Raw genomic sequence first — 20,322 nt, forward strand, 5'->3', positions numbered from 1 at the left:
GTGATGTGCCAGGGCCCTGCCCAGGTCAGCTATTGATAGAGACAAGAAGGGAATCTAGGTCTCCTGTCCCAGCTAGGACACTCTATCCACAGAGTTCCACTCCTTCCTCTGCAGCCGAGCTCCTTGTCTACCAGGGGCGCAGGAGACAGGGGCTGTGCATCGTGTATACATATTTTGAGGAGCCCAGAGAATAGTCTATTTGGAATTGCATGTATTGAAACTCAATCTTGAGGTAATTAAAGGGTACAAAATGCAGGAGATTCTTTCCCCCTAAACAGGAGACCCTCAGATAGCTAAATTTTTAATAACCTTTGTTTTGAAAGACTTGAATAGATTTTGAATCTTCTCACATTTGAAGGAATCTTTGAGGCCCTAGCCTCCTCTCCCCTCAAGTTCTCTCTGGGCAGCCTGGTTCACTCTCTGGTTTCAGTCACCATCTAAAGCCTATGAGTGAATCCTACAAAGCTGCTGGCTCAGGTCTCCCCTTTACAGGCAGGGCCAGGGCAAACAAATGCCTATGGACGCTGATTTGACAACTCAGCCTCAAATTCAACATTGAAAACTCAACTCCATATTCCTCCCAAATGTACTCTTCTTCCACATCCACATCTTGAAAAATGGGATAAGAAAGCAGTACACTTTGGTGGGGTCGTTGTCATGGAAGAGATATTAAAAAATATTTATAGAACTACTTTTTCATTATATGACACATTCATGTTTTTAAAAATGAAAATAATACAAAAGTGTCTAAAGTGAAAATAGAAAGCTCCTCCCCCATAATGCCTAATTCTGCTCCCCTTAATTGTGTGTATGTGTGTGTGTTCCTTTTGTCTCTGTAATAATCTGGTACTTGCTTTTTCACTTAAACATCTTAGATAATTTTCTATGTCAACATGTGTACTTCTACATAACTCTTTTCCACATAGTTATGTTGGCTTTTATTCTATAGCCCTATCATATTCACTTCTCTAATTTTCTAGTGATAGATATTCATACTGTAATCATTTTTGTTATTATAAAAAAATTCCACAGTGAACCTTTGTTCATGTCTAGGGTCATTTGTGTGATGGTGAAGTCTTACGTGGAATCTCCAAAATGTACATTGTAAAGTTGATTCATATAGTCAGATTTCTCTCACCAGCAGCATGTGAGAATGCCCCAGTTTCTCTCGGACACTGGAGGGCTCATTAGTTGCTGTGAAATATTATTTAACCTATGTTTTAGTTGGTACTTCTCTAATTCACTGTGAAGTTAATCAGTTGGGTCGTTTTATTTTCTTCTTTCAGAACTGCTTATTCAGTTTTGCTACAGTGCTTTTACTTTGTAAAACTTCCTTGCATCAGTACATTAGCCTTTTGTAATATGTGTTGCAAATATTTTCACAGTTTGACACTTGCCTTTCTCCTTCATGCATTCTTTTTTCTTACTTCTTAGAAATGCTAAGTTTCTGTAATCAAATCTATCAATCCTTTTTCTTTGTGACTTCTGGGTTTTCTGCCATTGTTGAAAGTGTCTTCCCACCTGACCAGGCGGTGGCGCAGTGGATAGAGCGTCGGACTGGGAGGCGGAAGACCCAGGTTTGAGACCCCGAGGTCGCCAGTTTGAGTGCAGGCTCATCTGGTTCAAGCAAGGCTCACCAGCTTGAACCCAAGGTCGCTGGCTCGAGCAAGGAGTCACTCGGTCTGCTGTAGCCCCCCAGTCAAGGCACATATGAGAAAGCAATCAATGAACAACTCTGGTGCCTCAACGAAGAATTGACGCTTCTCATCTCTCTCCCTTCTTGCCTGTCTGTCCCTAAAAGAAAGTGTCTTCCCAAGTTCCAAATGTTGTTCCCTTGTTTTCTTCTAATGGTTCTATTTTAAAATTTCTCTTCATGTTGTGTTCATGTGGCTGTATGGAATGATGGAGAGTTACAGCACCCTCTCCCTCACTACCATCAGTGATGTCCTAGGACCACTTAGTGAACAACCCAAATCATTCTTCATTGATCTGAAATGGTACGTCTGTCATATACTAAGTGCACATAAACATCTGGGTTTATTTTTGGATTCTATTTTCTGCCTAATGATCTGTCTGCCTACACCCACACCAATTGCAGACTGTTTTAAGTACTGTGGCTTTCATCTTGTTTTGATAACTCCAGTTGATTGCTGAGCTCACTTAACAGACTGCTGTGTAGTTGCTGTCACTGGCTTCTGTATGTCATAAAGGGATTTTTTACAGAATTGCACTAACAGTTGCTTTGGTAGTGCAGTGGCCTGGGTCGCTAGGGGATATGTCAGAGAAGAACCTAGACATAGAATAATGGGATGAACACATCCAGGTCCTTGGTCTTATGACCCCCAGCCATGCAGTTCATAACCTTAGAGAAAAACCCCTCCAGGTAGTGATGGGATTCAGCCCAATGGCACTGGTTCAGCAGAACCCATACCTAATTTTTTGTTGAGTTCAGTGAACCTGTTCTTAAAATGGCACTTGTAATCAGGGTTCGCTTTAAGGTGGGCGCCTGGGCAGCTGATCAATGTGAGAATCACAAATTTACATTCCTTACTCTTTTTTTAACATTCATCTGCACAACAGTGTATGCTAAGTGCCTGTAGTAATGTTCATTCCATCCATGGGTGAAAAAAGTTGCAAAAGAGGACGCCAAAGCAATATGGAAATATCTTAAATAACAGTTTCATTGTTTTTTTGTCAGGTATTATTTAATATTTTTCATTCATATTTTATAAGCCTTTTTATAATCTAGTTTTGTATACCTCTTTTCTTGTTCTTATTTTAGTAGTAAATACACGAAACAATAAACTATCTTTTGGTGTATAGTTTTTTTTTTATATTTAAAATGGTCATTAGGGCAGAGAATCAGTTGTTAAATTACTTGAATCCCACCACTGCCTTCCAGATATTTGGCCAGTGGGAAAACAAACCAAGGAGGTAGACCAGCAGCCCCTTCTTCTGCCTTGTCCTCACACACAGCCTGCAGCCTATCCACTTGCACAGCCAGCCTCCCTGGGGGTGAGGCTACTCTGGACTTCGTGACTCAAGCCACAAGGTCAGCGCTAAAATGCCATTAACTGGCCATGAGGAGCCTTCCATTTCCTAGGTTAATTTTTCTTTCAGTCCCAGGTTAATTGTGCTAAAGTTCTTACTTAATATGGCTTATAAGTAGCCTGTATAAAAGAAAAAGAAAATCAGATCTCTTGGACAAAGAATTCTAGGGCTGAGGGTGAAGTATATTGTATTGCCCACAAACTGGATTGTTCTCACTCTGTCCCTTGAAGTAGAGAGCCCAAACAGGGATGTTATAATTCAGACATGTCCAAACAGCTCCTTAAAGTCATAAAACACTTTCTTTGGTCAAAAATTAATATGTGCTCCTAACAAATTATGCTAACTCCAACCCTTAAAATATGTTTTAAATTATAATTAAGTTCAACAGAGCAATGTGGAATCAAAGATGAAACATTATATTGTGACGCATGCTTTCTTTTAAGAAGTATATTTGTTATCTTATATACAGTGTGTCCCTAAAGTCATATTGCACTTTTGACCGGTCACAGGAAAGCAACAAAAGACGATAGAAATGTAAAATCTGCACTAAATAAAAGGAAAACCCTCCTAGTTTCTGTAGGATGATGTGGCAGCATGTGCGCGTGCGCAGATGATGACATAACACCGTGTATACAGCAAAGCAGCTCACAGCCATGCCAGTCAAGATGTGGATGGTACAGAGGAAAGTTCAGTGTGTTCTGTGGCTCACTAAATTATAATCCGTGACCAAAGTGCAACATGAATATCGGCGCATTTATAATAAAGCGCCACCACCTAGGAATAACATTACTCGGTGGGATAAGCAGTTGAAGGAAACCGGCAGTTTGGTGGAGAAACCCCGTTCTGGTAGGCCATCCATCAGTGACGAGTCTGTAGAGGCTATACGGGATAGCTACCTAAGGAGCCCTAAAAAATCTGTGTGTGCGCCCACATCGAACTGCACTGAATAGGTATGACTGGGAGAGTTTTCCTTTTATTTGGTGCAGATTTTACATTTTTATTGCCTTTGTTGCTTTCCTGTGACTGGTCAAAAGTACACCGTGACTTTACGGACACACTGTATAAGTTGAGTGTAATCAGGAAACCTGGCTAGACCATGTTCGTCACCATTTATAAGCCAGTCATGCTTTTGCTAAATAGCTCAGGATCACCTTCCTAGTGACTATCAACAAAACTTTCCAGTGACTATAACAAAAACTATCAGCAAGTTGATTTTGTTAAACTTTATTTTTGCACTTTATATTATAAAATGATGGATGCTTTTCTTCTTCCCCAAATATAAACTTTTGTATTGTGTATCTTTTAGAAAAAACATTTTTATTGAGATAAAATTTACATACCAGAAAATTCACTAATTTAAAGTATATAATTCAATGGTTTTAATATATTCACAGAGTTGTACAACCATTATCACAAAGTTTAGAACATTTTCATTACCCCCACATGAAACCCCCTACCCATTAGCAATCTTTCTCCTTTATCCCCTCCCTCCTAGATCTAGGCAACTACTAATCTACTTTCTTTCTCTGTGGATTTAATGATTCTGGATATTTTATATAAATTAAATTATATAATATGTGGCTTTTTGTGAGTTTCATTTTTTAATTAAGTGAGAGCAGGGAAGGCAGAGAAACAGACTCCTGCATGTACCCTGACCAGGATTCACTGGGCAGGCCCCCTATGGGGCAATGCTCTGCCCATCTGAGGCATTGCTCTGTTGTTTGGAAAATGAGTTATTTTTAGCACCTGAGGCAGAGGCCACCAGAGCCATCCTCAGAGCCTAGGGCCAACTCACTACAGCCAATTAAGCCATGGCTATGGGCAGGGGGAAGAGAGAGAGAGAGAAGTGAGGGAAGAGTGGAGAAGCAGATGGTTGCTTCTCCTGTGTGCCCTGACTGGGACTCAAACCCAGGACATCCACACACTGGGCCAACATTCTACCACTGAGCCAAAACGGCCAGGGCCAACTTCTTTCTTTCTATAAACATTTTTAAATATTTTTATTTTGAGATCATTGTACATTTATTTTCATGCAGTTGTAAGAAATAGTACAAATATATCTTTATGTTTTTCTCCCAATTTTTTTCAGTGGTAACATCTTGCCTAACTCTAGTACAGTATCACAGCCAGGAAATTGACGAAAGCCACTTACCTTACTCAGATTTCACCAGTATTCATGCACTTGTATGTGTATACGTGCATGTGTGTGTTTACTTCTATGGAATTTTATCATACAGGCAAGATACAGAAAAGTTCCATCACAATGATCCCTTATGCTACTCTTTTCAAAACTGTTTTTAAATTACGGCTGACATTTGATGTTATTTTATATTAATTTCAGCATAATGATTAGATAACACTGAAAACAATTTTTTTTCATTTTCTATTGCATGAGGTTTTAGAACTGTTTCTATATTTTTCTGCATCACTGATTCCAAATCTGAAATCCAATTTTTGGTGCATGCTCTAGTTTTTATGCAATTTTCATTTCTTTTTGTTACAGTTAATGACATGCATTGGTTTTTATTTTTTATTTATTTTTTTTTAGATTTTATTTATTCATTTTAGAGAGAGGGGATAGAGAGAGAGTCCAAGAGAAAGAAGGGGGGAAGGAGCAGAAAGCATCAACTCCCATACGTGCCTTGACCAGCCAAGCCCAGGGTTTCAAACCAGTGACCTCAACATTCCAGGTCAACGCTTTTACCCACTGCGCCACTGCAGGTCACGCATGCAGTTTTTTAAATTGGAGTTAAAGGGCAACGACTCTTGGATTGAACATAACCACAAGGCAATTAATGTTTTACAAACATCACTTTTACATAATTGTAGTTGTTTTTAAATGTAAAAAATTACTATCTGGCCTGACCAGGCAGTGGCGCAGTGGATAGAGTATTGGACTGGGATGCAGAGGACCCAGGTTCGAGACCCCGAGGTCGCCAGCTTGAGTGTGGCTCATCTGGTTTGAGCAAAAGCTCACCAGCTTGGACCCAAGGTCTCTGGCTCGAGCAAGGGGTTACTCTGTCTGCTGAAGGCCTGTGGTCAAGGCACATATGAGAAAGCAATCAATGAACAACTAAGGTGGGGCAACGAAAAACTGATGATTGATGCTTCTTATCTCTCTCCGTTCCTGTCTGTCTGTCCCTGTCTATCCCTCTCTCTGACTCTCTCTCTGTCCCTGTAAAAAACAACAACCCCCAAACCAAAAAACGAACAAAATAACAAAGTAAAAAAAATTATTATCTGATAAAAAACACCTCTTTATTTTGTTTTAAGATTGAATCATGCTTCTTCGAGTAGGTATAAATGTATGAATAGTCCTGACACCTTCTGTTATATATGTGGTTGTTACACACATCAACATCAAAGGTGCAATATTTCATCATTTGTGACACGTGCATATATTGCCTATTTTCAAGTTCCCCTTGGCAGTCAAGACAAGAATTGGGCTCCTCATATTGTGTGTCACAATTGTGAGGAAATGCTTCGTGACTGGACAAAAGGAAAATGCAAAGGAATGCCTTTATCCTCATGGTTTGGCGTGAACCTAAGGACCACAGCAGTGACTATTATTTCTGTCTGATCCATACAAAGGACATCAGCAAGAAAAAACAGCATATGATTGCATATCCTAATATTTCTTCAGCAATACAACCTACCCCACACTCTGAGACACTCCCGGTTCCAGTTTTCAATGGTTTTATTTCTTCTAAGGTTGAAGAAAGTGAACATAGTGATCAATTGTATTTTGATACGATGCATGAGGAAATGGTTGTAGAATCTGAAGGGTCTTCTTCTGATGCCAAGCAGTCATTAACTCCTCAGCAGTTTAGCCAACCTGAATTGAATGACTTAGTAAGAATGACATAAAAATTGTCCTTGACTTTCTGAAGTATGAGGTGCATAACTGGATCATTTGTGTGGATCTTAAAATAGTAAATTTCCTGCTAGGACAACAGAGAGGTTTCATGAAGTATCCTTGCTTTCTGTGTTTGTGGGACAGCCAAGCTCGGGAGAAACACTGGACACAGAAGGAGTGGCCTAAATGTGAAGCTCTGGTAGTAGGGATGCAAAATATTGTGAATGAACCTGTAGTTAATCGAGACAGGATTATTTTTCCTCCACTTCACATCAAATTTGGCTTAATGAAGCAGTTTGCTCAGTCTTTGAATAGAGAAAGTGAATGCTTTCAATATATTATTTCTGCTTTTCCTGTCTTGTCCTTAGAGAAGATAAAAGCAGGTGTATTCGATGGACCTCAAATTCAAACCGTCATATGTGATGAAGAATTTGCCAGAAAGATGAATAAGGAGGAGAAAGCAGCAGGGCAGTCTTTTGTGGCAGTTACAGAGAACTTCCTTGGCAACAAAAAAGCAGAAAACTATGAACTTCTGGCTCAAAGGATGCTGTTGGCTTTCCGCGACATTGCATGTAACATGAGCATTAAGATTCACTTCCTAAACAGTCACCTTGATAAGTTTCCCGAAAATCTTGGAGCTGTTAGTGATGAGCAGACTACTGCTGGAGCATCAAATGAGATTATCCTCAACAAGTACACAAATGCAAGAGCTACAAACACAAATTTTTGACTGAATAGAATTTAAATAAGTTTTGCGCAAATTTTATGATTGTTTTAATATGTTCTATTTTGAAATTTTAGACAAATTCTGATGCAATCATATCTTTTAGTGTATTACTGCATTATATAAATTATTATATTTTCACAAAGATGATGCCCAAGAAGACATTCTACTTCATTATGTTAAACTAAATGTTGAAAATTTTACAATAAGATGAAAACCTAAAATCTTGAATTGCAAAAAAGCTGTAGCTTACAGAGAAAAACAAATGTCAGATTTGAGATCAGCACACTCAAATTAGGTAAGAACAAGTGTCTTTGTGGATGCAACAAAAATTTTGTTCCCCAGTGTAATTATATATTTTATGAAGTGATCACCCTGATAATTCCATTATGCATCTGGCACCATTCATAATTATTACAGTGTTATTGACTATATTTCATATGCTATACTTCACACCCCCATGACTATTTTGTGACTACCAATTTGTACTTCTACCTATTTCACCTTTTACACCCAGTCCTCCAAACGCCCCTCCTATCTGGCAGCCATCATATTGTTTTCTGTATCTATGAGTCTATTTCCGTTTTGTTCTATTATCTTGTTCTCTAGATTAGACATATAGGTTAAATCATATGTATTATATGTCTTTCGCCTGACCTGTGGTGGCGCAGTGGATAAAGCATCGACCTGGACTGCTGAGGTCGCCGGTTCGAAACCCTGGGCTTGCCTGGTCAAGGCACATACGGGAGTTGATGCTTCCTGCTCCTCCCCCCTTCTCTCTCTCTCTCTCTCTCTCTCCTCTAAAATGAATAAGTAAATAAAAATAATGTATTATATGTCTTTCATATTTGTCTTTCTCTGACTTATTTCGCTGAGCATAATATCCTCTAGGTCCATCAATGTTGTCACAATTAATGAGATTTCCTTCCTTCCTTCCTTCCTTCCTTCCTTCCTTCCTTCCTTCCTTCCTTCCTTCCTTCCTTCCTTCCTTCCTTCCTTCCTTCCTTCCTTCCTTCCTTCCTTCCTTTCTTCTTTCCTTTTTTAATTTCTCTGTGTGTGTGTGTGTGTGTGTGTGTGTAGGGGAGAGTGCAAACACAGTCCTCCACTACCACAAATTATGCGGTCTCGAGTTTCCCACATTTCAGAAAATCTCAAGGGTCAGCACATCCAGAGCGCAATAGATAAGTCTTGCCCTGGGAAAACCATCTTCATGGTCATGGTAGCTCCCCTTCCAGATAAGTATGGAGATTTTATTCTTTTTTTTTTTGGCTGAGTAATATTCCATTGTATATATGTACCACTACTTTATCCAATCATTTACTGATGGGTCCTTTGGTTGCTTCTATATCTTGGCTATTGTAAATAATGCTGCAATAAATATGAGTGCATATATCTTTTTGAATTAGTGTTTGGGGTTTCTTTGAATAAATACCCAGAAGTGAAATTGCTGGGTTGTAACATAGTTCTATTTTAATTTTTTGAGGAAACTTCATACTGTTTTCCATAGTAGCTGCACCAATTAGCAATCCCACTAACAGTACACAGGGGTACCCTTTTCTCCACATCTTCATCAGCACTTGTTGATTTATTGATGATAGCCATTCTGACAGGTGTGAGGTGATATCTCATTTTGGTTTTCATTTGTATTTGTCTGATGACTAGTGATGTTGAGCATCTTTTAATATGTCTATTGGCCATTTATATGTCCTCTTTGGAGAAACATTTATTCAGATTCTTTGCCCAATTGGATTGTTTTTTTGTTTGTGTTGAGTTGTATGAGTGTTTTATAAATTTCATATATTAACTCCTTACAAGATGTATCATAGGCGAATATGTTCTCCCATTTACTAAGTTGTCTTTTTGTTTTGTTGATGGTTTCCTTTGCTGTTTTTTTAGTTTGATATAGTCCCATGTGTTTATTTTTTCTTTTGTTTCTCCTATCTGAGGAGATATATCAGTGAAAAATATTACCAATAACAATGTCAGAAATTTTACTGCCTATGTTTTCACCTAGGAGTTTTATGATTTCAAATCTTAATTTAAGTCTTTAATCCATTTTGGGTTTTTTCTTGTATATTGTATAAGAAGGTGGCTTAGTTTCATTCTTTGCACGTATCTATTCAATTTTCCCAACACCATTTATTGAATAGACATTACATGTTCTTGCCTCCTTTGTGTAACTTCCTTCCTTCATGTAGCACAATATTTTCAAGATTCATTCACTTTGTAGCAGGTGTCACTACTTTATCCCTTTTTATGGCTGAATTACATTCCATGGTATGAATATGTTACATTTTACTTATTCATTCATCAATAGATGGACATTTGGACAAAAGTTGTTCTTATTTTTTGGCTATTACCAATTATGCTTTTATAAACACTAATGTACACATATTTGCATGGACATATGTTTTCATTTCTCTTGCATATGTCCATAAGAGCAGAATCATTTGATAGCTTTATGTTTATCATTTTGAGGAACTTTCAAACTGTTTACAAAGAGGCTGAACTATACTTGTTTTCCAACAGTACTGTATAAGAGTTCTAATTTCCCCACACTCTTGCCAGCATTTGCCATTGCTATCTTTTTTTATTATATCCTTCTTAGTGGGTGTAAAGTGGTATTTTAGAATAGTTTTGATTTCAATTTCCCTAATGACTAATGATTTTGAGCATCTTGCATGTGCTTACTGGCCATCTGTATATCTCCTTTGGAGAAACTTCTATTCAAATCCATTTCTTTTTTAAATATGGATGGTCTTTTTATTGTTGAATTGTAAGTGCTCTTCATAATATAGTACAGATGCAATTTCTTATCAGGCATATAATTTACAAATATTTCTTTCCCATTCTTTGGGCTGTCTTTCTGCTTTCTTTCTTTTTTCTTTTTATGTTTTTCCGAAGTTAGAAGCGGGGAGGTAGTCAGACAGACTCTCGCATGCGCCAGACCTGGATCCACCCGGCATGCCCTCCAGGGGGTGATGCTCTGCCCATCTGGGGTCTTGCTCCGTTGCAGATGGACCCATTCTAGTGCCTGAGGCAGAGGCCATGGAGCTGTCCTCAGCACCCGGGCCAACTTTGCTCCAATGGAGCCTTGGCTGCAGGAGGAGAAGAGAGAGAGAGAGAGGAAGGAGAGGGGGAGGGGTGGAGAAGCAGATAGTCACTTATCCTGTGCGCCCTGACTGGGAATTGAACCTGGGACTTTCACACTCTGGGCCAAAGCTATACTGCTGAACCAACTGGCCAGGGCCTTCTTTCTGCTTTCTTAATGGTATGATTTATAAGATAAAGATTTTTATTTTGATGAAGTCCAATTTATCTTGCTTAAGCATAGATAAATTGATTGCTTAAGCTTTTGGTACAATATCTGAGAAATCATTGTCTAATTTCTTATTTTAGGTCATGAAAGATCAGAGAGCAAAGATGATGTCTGTCTTGTTTACTATCCCCAAACTTAGCTGTGCCCAGCACATAGTAGCTTCTCAAACAATATGTGTTGAATGAGTACAGTGCAGCAGGAAACTACCCCAGGGTTTGTTTCCAGACTAGTCTCACCCTGACAACCTCTCACTCCTTGCTCAGTGTCTGAGGTTTGAGAGACTTTCCTCCTGGGTGCCTCCCCTGAAATTTATTTTTTTTGGTTTTTACAAAGATGATATTTAGGTAGCAACTACTATCCTCCCACAAGGCAAGCAGTATATTAAGACATTAAAGTCTGTGGTCCTCTGACCCAAAAGATAACACATCTGGGCCTGAGCCAGAGACGAGTACTACAAACAATAGATTGAGTTGAACTATGTGAAGTTACCTCTATTTGACCCATTTTACCTACAAAAATGGCAGTGTGTATGGTTTGAAATTAAAAAAATAATTGAATTGGTTTAACGTAAGAAAGTGAAAATAAATTTAATTAAATTTTTTTGTTTGGAACCTACAGACCTCCCTTTTCCTCCCTCCTCTTGTTCCCCATGGTTTTCTCTTTTTCTCTCCGGCCAAGGGATTACATCCTGGTCTGAGCTTTTTGCACCCACGGTAGGAAGACATTAGTGCAGCCCTCCTTCTCCCAGATAGAGCAAAAGAACCATTAATGGGCACATGACGTGCAGGTGCTGCCGGTCACCCTCCTTTTCCTCTCTCTATTGTTCACCTCCATCTTCCAATTCTCTTCATTTTCTCCTTCCTCTCAAACCGGGGACTGTGGTTCCCATGAGAGTGGCTGAGACCTGCCAGGGGCTGAAACAGCTACAGGAGCAGTGTGGCCTCTGTCCTTGCTCGTCTCATCTTCATGTTTCACGTATAAGGCCTGATGCTTTGCAAGCATCATGTTCCTTGCTCCCAAATTCCCTTCTGTCCTAAAAGAATGATAGACCTTTCACTTCTGAGGCAGAACTTCTTTGGTCTGCCAGACTCTTAAACGTCTCCTGTTTCTTAAAGAGAGAGGGAGGTGAGCCTGTGGGGAACCAAAGCCCCTGATGTCAGGCCGGGATCAAGGACAGGGAACATTTCGTACACAACAAACTGATGTCATTAAGTAAAGTTCTACATAAATGATTTTTTTTTTCTGCAACTAAGAAAAAGAATTTCTCTTGGTCAGTTTTTTTAAGAGCTTGTAATATTTTGTTGTTACTATAGATTTCAAGTACTTGAATGATTTGGAGTTTTTCCTTTCCTTTTTATTTCACTAAATTTATTTTCTCATTTTCTAAGTCAAATTTTTACACTTTTTTTTTTTTTTTTTTTTACAGAGAGAGAGATAAACAGGGACAGACAGACAGGAACAGAGAGAGATGAGAAGCATCAATCATTAGTTTTTTGTTGTGACACCTTAGTTGTTCATTGATTGCTTTCTCATATGTGCCTTGACCGTGGGGCTACAGTAGACCAAGTGACCCCTTGCTCAAGCCAGCAACCTTGAGTCCAAGCTGGTGAGCTTTTTGCTCAAGCCAGATGAGCCCGCACTCAAGCTGGCGACCTCGGGGTCTTGAACCTGGGTCCTCCGCATCCCAGTCCGATGCTCTGTCCACTGCGCCACTGCCTGGTCAGGGTCTAAGTCAAATTTGATAAGCATTTTAGATAGTATAATACATTATTCATAAAGAGCTGGTTGAAGTGAGAAAATTTAAGTTAGCCACTTTCTTTAGAAATTCAACCTGGCCCTGGCCGGTTGGCTCAGCGGTAGAGCGTCGGCCTGGCATGCAGGGGACCCGGGTTCGATTCCCGGCCAGGGCACATAGGAGAAGCGCCCATTTGCTTCTCCACCCCCCCCCCTTCCTCTCTGTCTCTCTCTTCCCCTCCCGCAGCCAAGGCTCCATTGGAGCAAAGATGGCCCGGGCGCTGGGGATGGCTCCTCGGCCTCTGCCCCAGGCGCTAGAGTGGCTCTGGTTGCGGCAAAGCGACGCCCCGGAGGGGCAGAGCATCGCCCCTGGTGGGCAGAGCGTCGCCCCTGGTGGGCGTGCCGGGTGGATCCCGGTCGGGTGCATGCAGGAGTCTGTCTGACTGTCTCTCCCCGTTTCCAGCTTCATAAAAATACAAAAAAAAAAAAAAAAAAGAAATTTAACTTGTATTATAAAATGTGTGGTCTAAGTGTTGATGATATATTAATATGTTCATGAATAAGACATGACCCACCAAGGAGGGTATTCTGCAACAGGTTTTATGTTCATTTTTGTTCTTCTGATTCTCCTTTCACAATAGCTCTGCTTTTCTTGTGTTCCTTATAAGGTCCAAGATTTCAGTAGGACAGTAAAATTTTACAATTGGACAGGCTGCATGATAATAAACTTCAAAGATCTCAAAATTGGAGGTCATTTAAAGTTTTGAATAGCAAAATGCCAATCATTGTCCTTCCTTTTTTTTTTTTTTTTTTGGTATGCCATTACATTTATTTTAGACTTACTCTTTTTTTTTTCTTTTTTTTATTATAAATTTTTATTAATGTTAATGGGATGACATTAATAAATCAGGGTACATATATTCAAAGAAAACATGTCTAGGTTATCTTGTCATTAAATTATGTTGCATTCCCCTCGCCCAGAGTCAGATTGTCCTCCGTCACCCTCTATCTAGTTTTCTCTGTGCCCCTCCCCCTCCCCCTAACTCTCTCCCTCCCTTCCTCCTGCGTCCTCCCTCCCCCCACCCCTGGTAACCACCACACTCTTGTCCATGTCTCTTAGTCTCATTTTTATGTTCCACCAATGTATGGAATCATGTAGTTCTTGTTTTTTTCTGATTTACTTATTTCACTCCGTATAATGTTATCAAGATCCCACCATTTTGCTGTAAATGATCTGATGTCATCATTTCTTATGGCTGAGTAGTATTCCATAGTGTATATGTGCCACATCTTCTTTATCCAGTCTTCTATTGAAGGGCTTTTTGGTTGTTTCCATGTCTTGGCCACTGTGAACAGTGCTGCAATGAACATGGGGCTACATGTGTCTTTACATATCAATGTTTCTGAGGTTTTGGGGTATATACCCAGTAGAGGGATTGCTGGGTCATAAGGTAGTTCTATTTGCAGTTTTTTGAGGAACCACCATACTTTCCTCCATAATGGTTGTACTACTTTACAGTCCCACCAACAGTGGATGAGAGTTCCCTTTTCTCCGCAGCCTCTCCAACATTTGCTATTACCCGTCTTGTTGATAATAGCTAATCTAACAGGGGTGAGGTGGTATCTCATTGTAGTTTTGATTTGCATTTCTCTAATAACTAATGAAGCTGAGCATCTTTTCATATATCTGTTGGCCATTTGTATTTCTTCCTGGGAGAAGTGTCTGTTCATGTCCTCTTCCCATTTTTTGGGGGGGTTGTTTGTTTGTTTGTTGTTGAGTTTTAAATCATTGTTCTTCTAAATGCTCTCAAGGCCTTATCTGCCTGACAAATATTAAAATCGGCATTGGCAAAAGTGCTGTGTGGTGAGTTACACTAAGTCCTGGAAAGTTGGTAAGCATTTCACGACTTTTGAGTCTGAAGGCCTCCCAGTGGATGGAGTATGTGCTTAATAATTAAACTGGGCTTGCAATCCAACCTGCCACCTCCCAAATTTATAGAATGCTCTATCACTCTGTCTTGCTGGGTTTCTACTTTTCTTGCTTCCTTCAAGGATATCGTATTCTTTTTCATGCTTATAAGGTCTGGATGGTCACTCTGAGGTGCTTCACTGGCTTGCCAAAGGAAATTTGGAGAGTTATTGTTATAATTGTCTTTTGAGTTCTATCTTGAGTTGTTCTATTATTTTTTTATTTTTTTACAGAGACAGAAAGAGAGAGAGAGAGAGAGACAGACAGACAGACAGGCAGGAACAAAGAGAGATGAGAAGCATCAACCATCAGTTTTTCGTTGCGACACCTTAGTTGTTCATTGATTGCTTTCTCATATGTGCCCTGACCGAGGGCCTTCAGCAGACCGAGTAACCCCTTGCTCAAGCCAGTGACCTTGTGTCCAAACTGGTGAGCTTTTGCTCAAACCAGATGCGCCTGCACTCAAACTGGTGACCTGGGGGTCTCTAACCTGGATCTTCCGCGTCCCAGTCCGACGCTCTATCCACTGCGCCATTGCCCTGTCAGGCTGTTCTTTTATTTCAAAGCTCTTGAAGAAATACTTTCTGATTGACTTGCCAGGCATAAGGCTCTGGCTTTGCACAGACAAGATCTGTGTTAGCAAAACAGAATAGCATTCACCTGCTTTGTGTTCTCCACTGCTAAACTCTAACACAGTCATCTCTTGCAAACTCCACCCCCAAACAAACAAGAAAACAACCACAAAAATGGGAAGAAATCCACTGTCTAGCATATGATATAGGTAGGAGACATAATGGCAGAGCCAAGAAAAGGGAAAAAGAGCGACTCCATGTAGAGAACAGACAGCTGGCCATAAACTTTGAGAGGATCACCTACAGTGAGCAAAGGGTTAGAACCCTTAGTTTGAAAATTAAAGCTCTGCATGGAAACTGAATGGGGTGACACTCCACCACCTGTTCAACTTCTCTCTATCGGACATGACACAGTAAAGAAATTCAGTCTCTTTTTCAGATATCTTCAACCAGATTACATGAATATGGGGGACTTATTCTGCTAGTGTGAGTCTTCAGACGGTTCCATGGCACTGTTGGCAAAGACGTGGGGTTTGTGTGTCTCTCACTATAAATAATACTTCTCCTATGTTGGATTCTGGCTGCTCCAGATCTAGTTAGAACTAAGAGCTTCCTGTCTAACTGTTACAGTAGTTAGATATTAATGAAAGTGAAAGGAGCCAGACATCTAATTAACCTGGATTAAATAGGAAGAGGCAGCATCATCTATCCTCCAAGGAACAGCTGCATCCTCTGCCAAACAGACGCTAATCCCTGAGTAGGCAGGAAAGACCAGCATTTCAATCTCCCCAGCAAACAACCGCCTGTTCCCCCAGATGAACTGGGGAGGAATAAACACTGAGGGGGGAATTTCTCGGTGGAGGCATGCACAGTAGAAGCCAAGATGGAGCAGGGGGAGGTCCTTTTACTATGAGGTATACACAGTAGAAACAAAAATGGTGACAAACCCAGGGAAAGAATCAGAAAAAACAAGGGCATTAAACCCCAGAAGATCCAGGAAAGAGATTGGATAGGGGAAGACACCAGCCTAGCCCTAGGTAGATCTAGGAAAGGGATCAGATAGTTTGAAAGAAAGCTTGCTCTCTCCCAAGCCCAAGGAAATATAACCAAATCTTAACAAAGGCCCCAGTCTTGCTGTCTCTCTCTTCAGCAGCATTGTGGGCTTAAATACAGCATTGATCATGGACCAGATTAGAACAGAGACTAAGTTAGACTACTGGAGCCTCAGATGCTGGGTTAATGGCATGGCAGCTCTGGGTCCTGGTCTTCCTCCTGGGCTTGGTGAGGACAAGTGTGGGCCTGTAGCCCCTGAGGCTATAGTTCTTCCACAGTGACACAGAGGTGAACCACCTGACTGTAAATGAGACATTACCTAAACCCTTCTTTGTTTTCACCCCAACAAATCTTACCACTATACCTCAAATCTTCCTATGTGGGTATCCCTGAAATGCATTTCCTGCGATACCATGGAAGAACCCTATTTCTTCTGGCAACACAACCCTTCCTCATGCCAACGAGGAAACCGAAGCCCTGCGAAGGTACATGACTCAGTGAAGGGCATGAGGCAAGATCCTTGGCAGTCGAGAAGGTTTGACCTGATGACATTATGCAGAAAACTCTTTCCTGGCAATAGTATTCAACCTCAGACAATTTAGTTTGCTGGCTTGTTTTCTGTCAGTTGAAATATTTCCATGATCTTGCCATGAGATGGGGTGTGGGGGCTGAGACTGTAAGAAGTTAACTAATAACACTTCTTAGCAAGAAAAATAGCCTGTCACATAAAAATGTAATCTTTGCGTTCTGTCCTACCAAGGAATATAGGGAATTATTTTGCAGATGTGTTCTCGGGGACTCAAGGCACCAGTGCTCTGGAGATAGAGTTGAGGGCATCTATGAGGGCATCACTGACATCAAGCAAGCATCCTGGAGGACATCCCAGCACGTAAGATCCCACCCACCTGCACCCTCCTGCGTGACTAACTGCATGCTCACTGTAGATCACTAACTTTTCCGATGATATATAAACTGGTCAGTCAGCTGGAACTGTTAAGGCAGTTTTTCGGACCTAACTCCCTTGCCTACTCAGATTGTTGGCAATTTGAATTAAACATACATTTATACCTACTCGGTCCCTGTCTCTCATGAATTGGCTTGAAGAGTGACAAGCAACATGAATCCCGGCTTGTTCCTGTAACAAGACCACCAGTATTAAAAAAGCACAATAGATGGTCACAAGTGTTGGTGGGACTTTGTTTTGTCTGGACAGAGTATAGCAAATGAGCATAGAGATAGAATATTCACAATAATGGAGAGATAAGTAGAAGTTTCAGACAAAGACTTGGTCAGGATGAACAAAAGGAGCGAGGAAACTTGGAAGAGAACACAACTGCCCCAAAGTAATTATGTTAAATTTCTGCCATGTAATGAGAAATATACATTCTTCCTCCATGACATCTTCCGGAAAAATGTTTCTCCTTAATGAATGTGATGTTAAGTCTGTTAATGGGGGAGGGTTGGGGAAATGGATCGTCTCCAGATAGGGACAGGATGAAAACAGGGCAGGCTTTGTCTAACCACCTGAGCTGCAGGAAAAATGCAACCCCACCAGCATTTCTTGTTTTACTGGTGAGGTTCATGAGGAGCCCAGAAGAAAAATAATAGCCGGGAGTTTTTTAATAGCAGTTGGGAGGGGTCTGTGGAAGTGAAGACCCAAGGCATCACCTTCCAGAGGGGATAAGCATTTCCAGAGCATTATAGAGAACTGGGAGGCTGGCTACTCAGAAGTCACCTTAGGGATCCCTTGAAGTCATGCAACAATATATAGGATGTGTGGTCAACTGTAATTGAAAATAAAAATAAAAATGTAGGAAGTGTGGACGGAAAACAGAATCCTATGGAAAGTAACTTCACAGAGTGATGTAATTAACTGGGCAGGTCTTAGTGGATCGTCACGCTGCAGGCCTATAATTTTTTGGTAAAAAGTTGACCTTTGCCTTCAGTAAGCCCTGCCCAGTGTTCTCGTGCAGTGAGGTTAACACACCTTTGAAATACTAGAAGCATTTCTCAAATGCCTCAGAGAGGGTATTGGTAACCCTCAGGGGAGCACATCATCTTGTTAACTGTTTTGTAATCTGATCCCCGACTTGCTGTCTCCCACCTCCTTGTGGTCCCTCCTTAATTTCAAATGCATAAGAGAAGCTGCAAAAGGGTTATTCTCCATGGTGTTTGAGCTCTTGCCCCCTGGCATATGTTGTCACTTTGGCTCAAATAAACTCCTATATAAATTCCCTACGAACTTCCCAGGAGTTAGTAGTGAAACCAAGTAGAGGAGGATAGAACATCCTTACCGGTTGCCTGGGCTGTGAGTAGGAAGGGGGAGCCACTACGAACGGGCACTGAGGGTGTTAGAAATGTTCTAAAATTGGATCACAGTTATGGTTGTACAACTCTGTAAATTTGCTAAAACTCACTGAATTATATACTGTAAAGCCAGAAGCCAGAGCCAGGGCCACCATCAGAGCAGCCCGGCCCATGCAGGTTCGCATTGGATTCGGACAGTCGGTAAAGAAACAACGGAGCCACAAACTGGTGGGCCATAGTCTTTAATTCTAGCTTGCACCCGGCGGGCAAGTAAAAACACACACTGGGCTCCAAAACCCAGTCACATTCAGTGCTCACAAAGCCACTGACTTATCCGAGTTTCCTAGAATCAAAGGTTTCTAGCTCACCAGACTTATTCTCCTCTGTTCCCCAACTCCTTCCTTATCCCAGATACAAACTCTACACAAACTGGCATCTCACTCAGCACTCCGCCATCTTAGCTGCTTCTCCTGGTCTCCTCCACGTGGCCTTTCTCTGCTCTCCTCTGCTCTCTCATGCTAATCTCAGGAACCAAGAGCCCAAACTCCCCTTTTGCCCCCACTTTATATTGTAGCTTCACAACCTTTAATCCAATATACAAAATAGGGAAGTCTCTACTACAAAGTCACTTCTCTGAGGCATGATTGGATTGTACCGCCCCACATCAAAAAGGGTGGGAGAGGCTTAATCCCAAAACCAAGCCCCAGGCTATAATGATCCTGCCTGCCCCCAACACACATTAATATCACCTGGGCGAAGGCATCTTTAACAAAGTGAGCATAATACATTTTATCCGCCCAACAATATACTTAAAAAGGGTGAATGTTAAAGGGTATGCAAGTTACACCTCCGTAAAACTGGTTGTAAAGCCAGCAGTCAAGGCCAGGGCCACTATCAAAGCAGCCGCCTGGCCCATGCAGGTTCGCATTGGATTCGGACAGTCGGTAAAGAAACCATGGAGCCAAAAACTGGTGGGCCATAGGCTTTAATCCTAGCTTGCACCCGGCGGGCAAGTAAAAATACACACTGGGCTCCAAAACCCAGTCACACTCAGTGCTCACAAAGCCACTGACTTATCCGAGTTTCCTAGAATCAAAGGTTTCTAGCTCACCAGCCTTACTCTCCTCAGTTCCCCATCTCCTTCCTTATCCCAAATACAAACTCTACACAAACTGGCATCTCACTCAGCACTCCACCATCTTGGCTGCTTCTCCTGGCCTCCTCCACGTGGCCTTTTTCTGCTCTCCTCTGCTCTCTCTTCTAATGATAATCTCAGGAACCAAGAGCGCAAACTCTCGTTCCATCCCCATTTTATAGTGTAGAAATCCAAACCCTTAATCCAATATACATAACAGGGAAGTCTCTAATACAAAGTCACTTCTCTGAGGCATGATAGGATTGTACCACCTCACACCAAAAAGGGTGGGACAGGCTTAATCCCAAAACCAAGGCTACAAGGATTCTGCTTGCCCCTAGCCCACCCCAACACACATTAATATCACCTGGGCGACTGCCTCCTCGTTTTATCTTTAACAAAGTGAGCATAATACATTTTATCCGCCCAACAATCCACCCCTATGCTCACTTTACTACCCACAATTTACATCACCAGCATTCCTGTGCAAGGAAATTAGAACATTACACAGATTACAATAGCAAAAATCATACAGTTTCAACAATTACAAAGGTACACTTCACTAGTCTCTGAGCACTTTGCCCAAAGCGCAAAATGTCCTC

At 41.1% G+C, this 20,322-nt stretch overlaps 1 non-coding gene across 1 annotated transcript; it reads right to left on the bottom strand.

The window, feature by feature from the left end:
- Nucleotides 1-8,708: 8,708 nt before the first annotated feature.
- LOC136404516 (U1 spliceosomal RNA) lies at nucleotides 8,709-8,874 on the bottom strand. Its single transcript, XR_010751282.1, has one exon. It is a non-coding gene; the product is annotated as a U1 spliceosomal RNA (small nuclear RNA).
- Nucleotides 8,875-20,322: the final 11,448 nt, after the last annotated feature.

This window comes from Saccopteryx leptura, chromosome 4 (assembly GCF_036850995.1).
Source record: "Saccopteryx leptura isolate mSacLep1 chromosome 4, mSacLep1_pri_phased_curated, whole genome shotgun sequence".
NCBI lineage: Eukaryota > Metazoa > Chordata > Mammalia > Chiroptera > Emballonuridae > Saccopteryx > Saccopteryx leptura.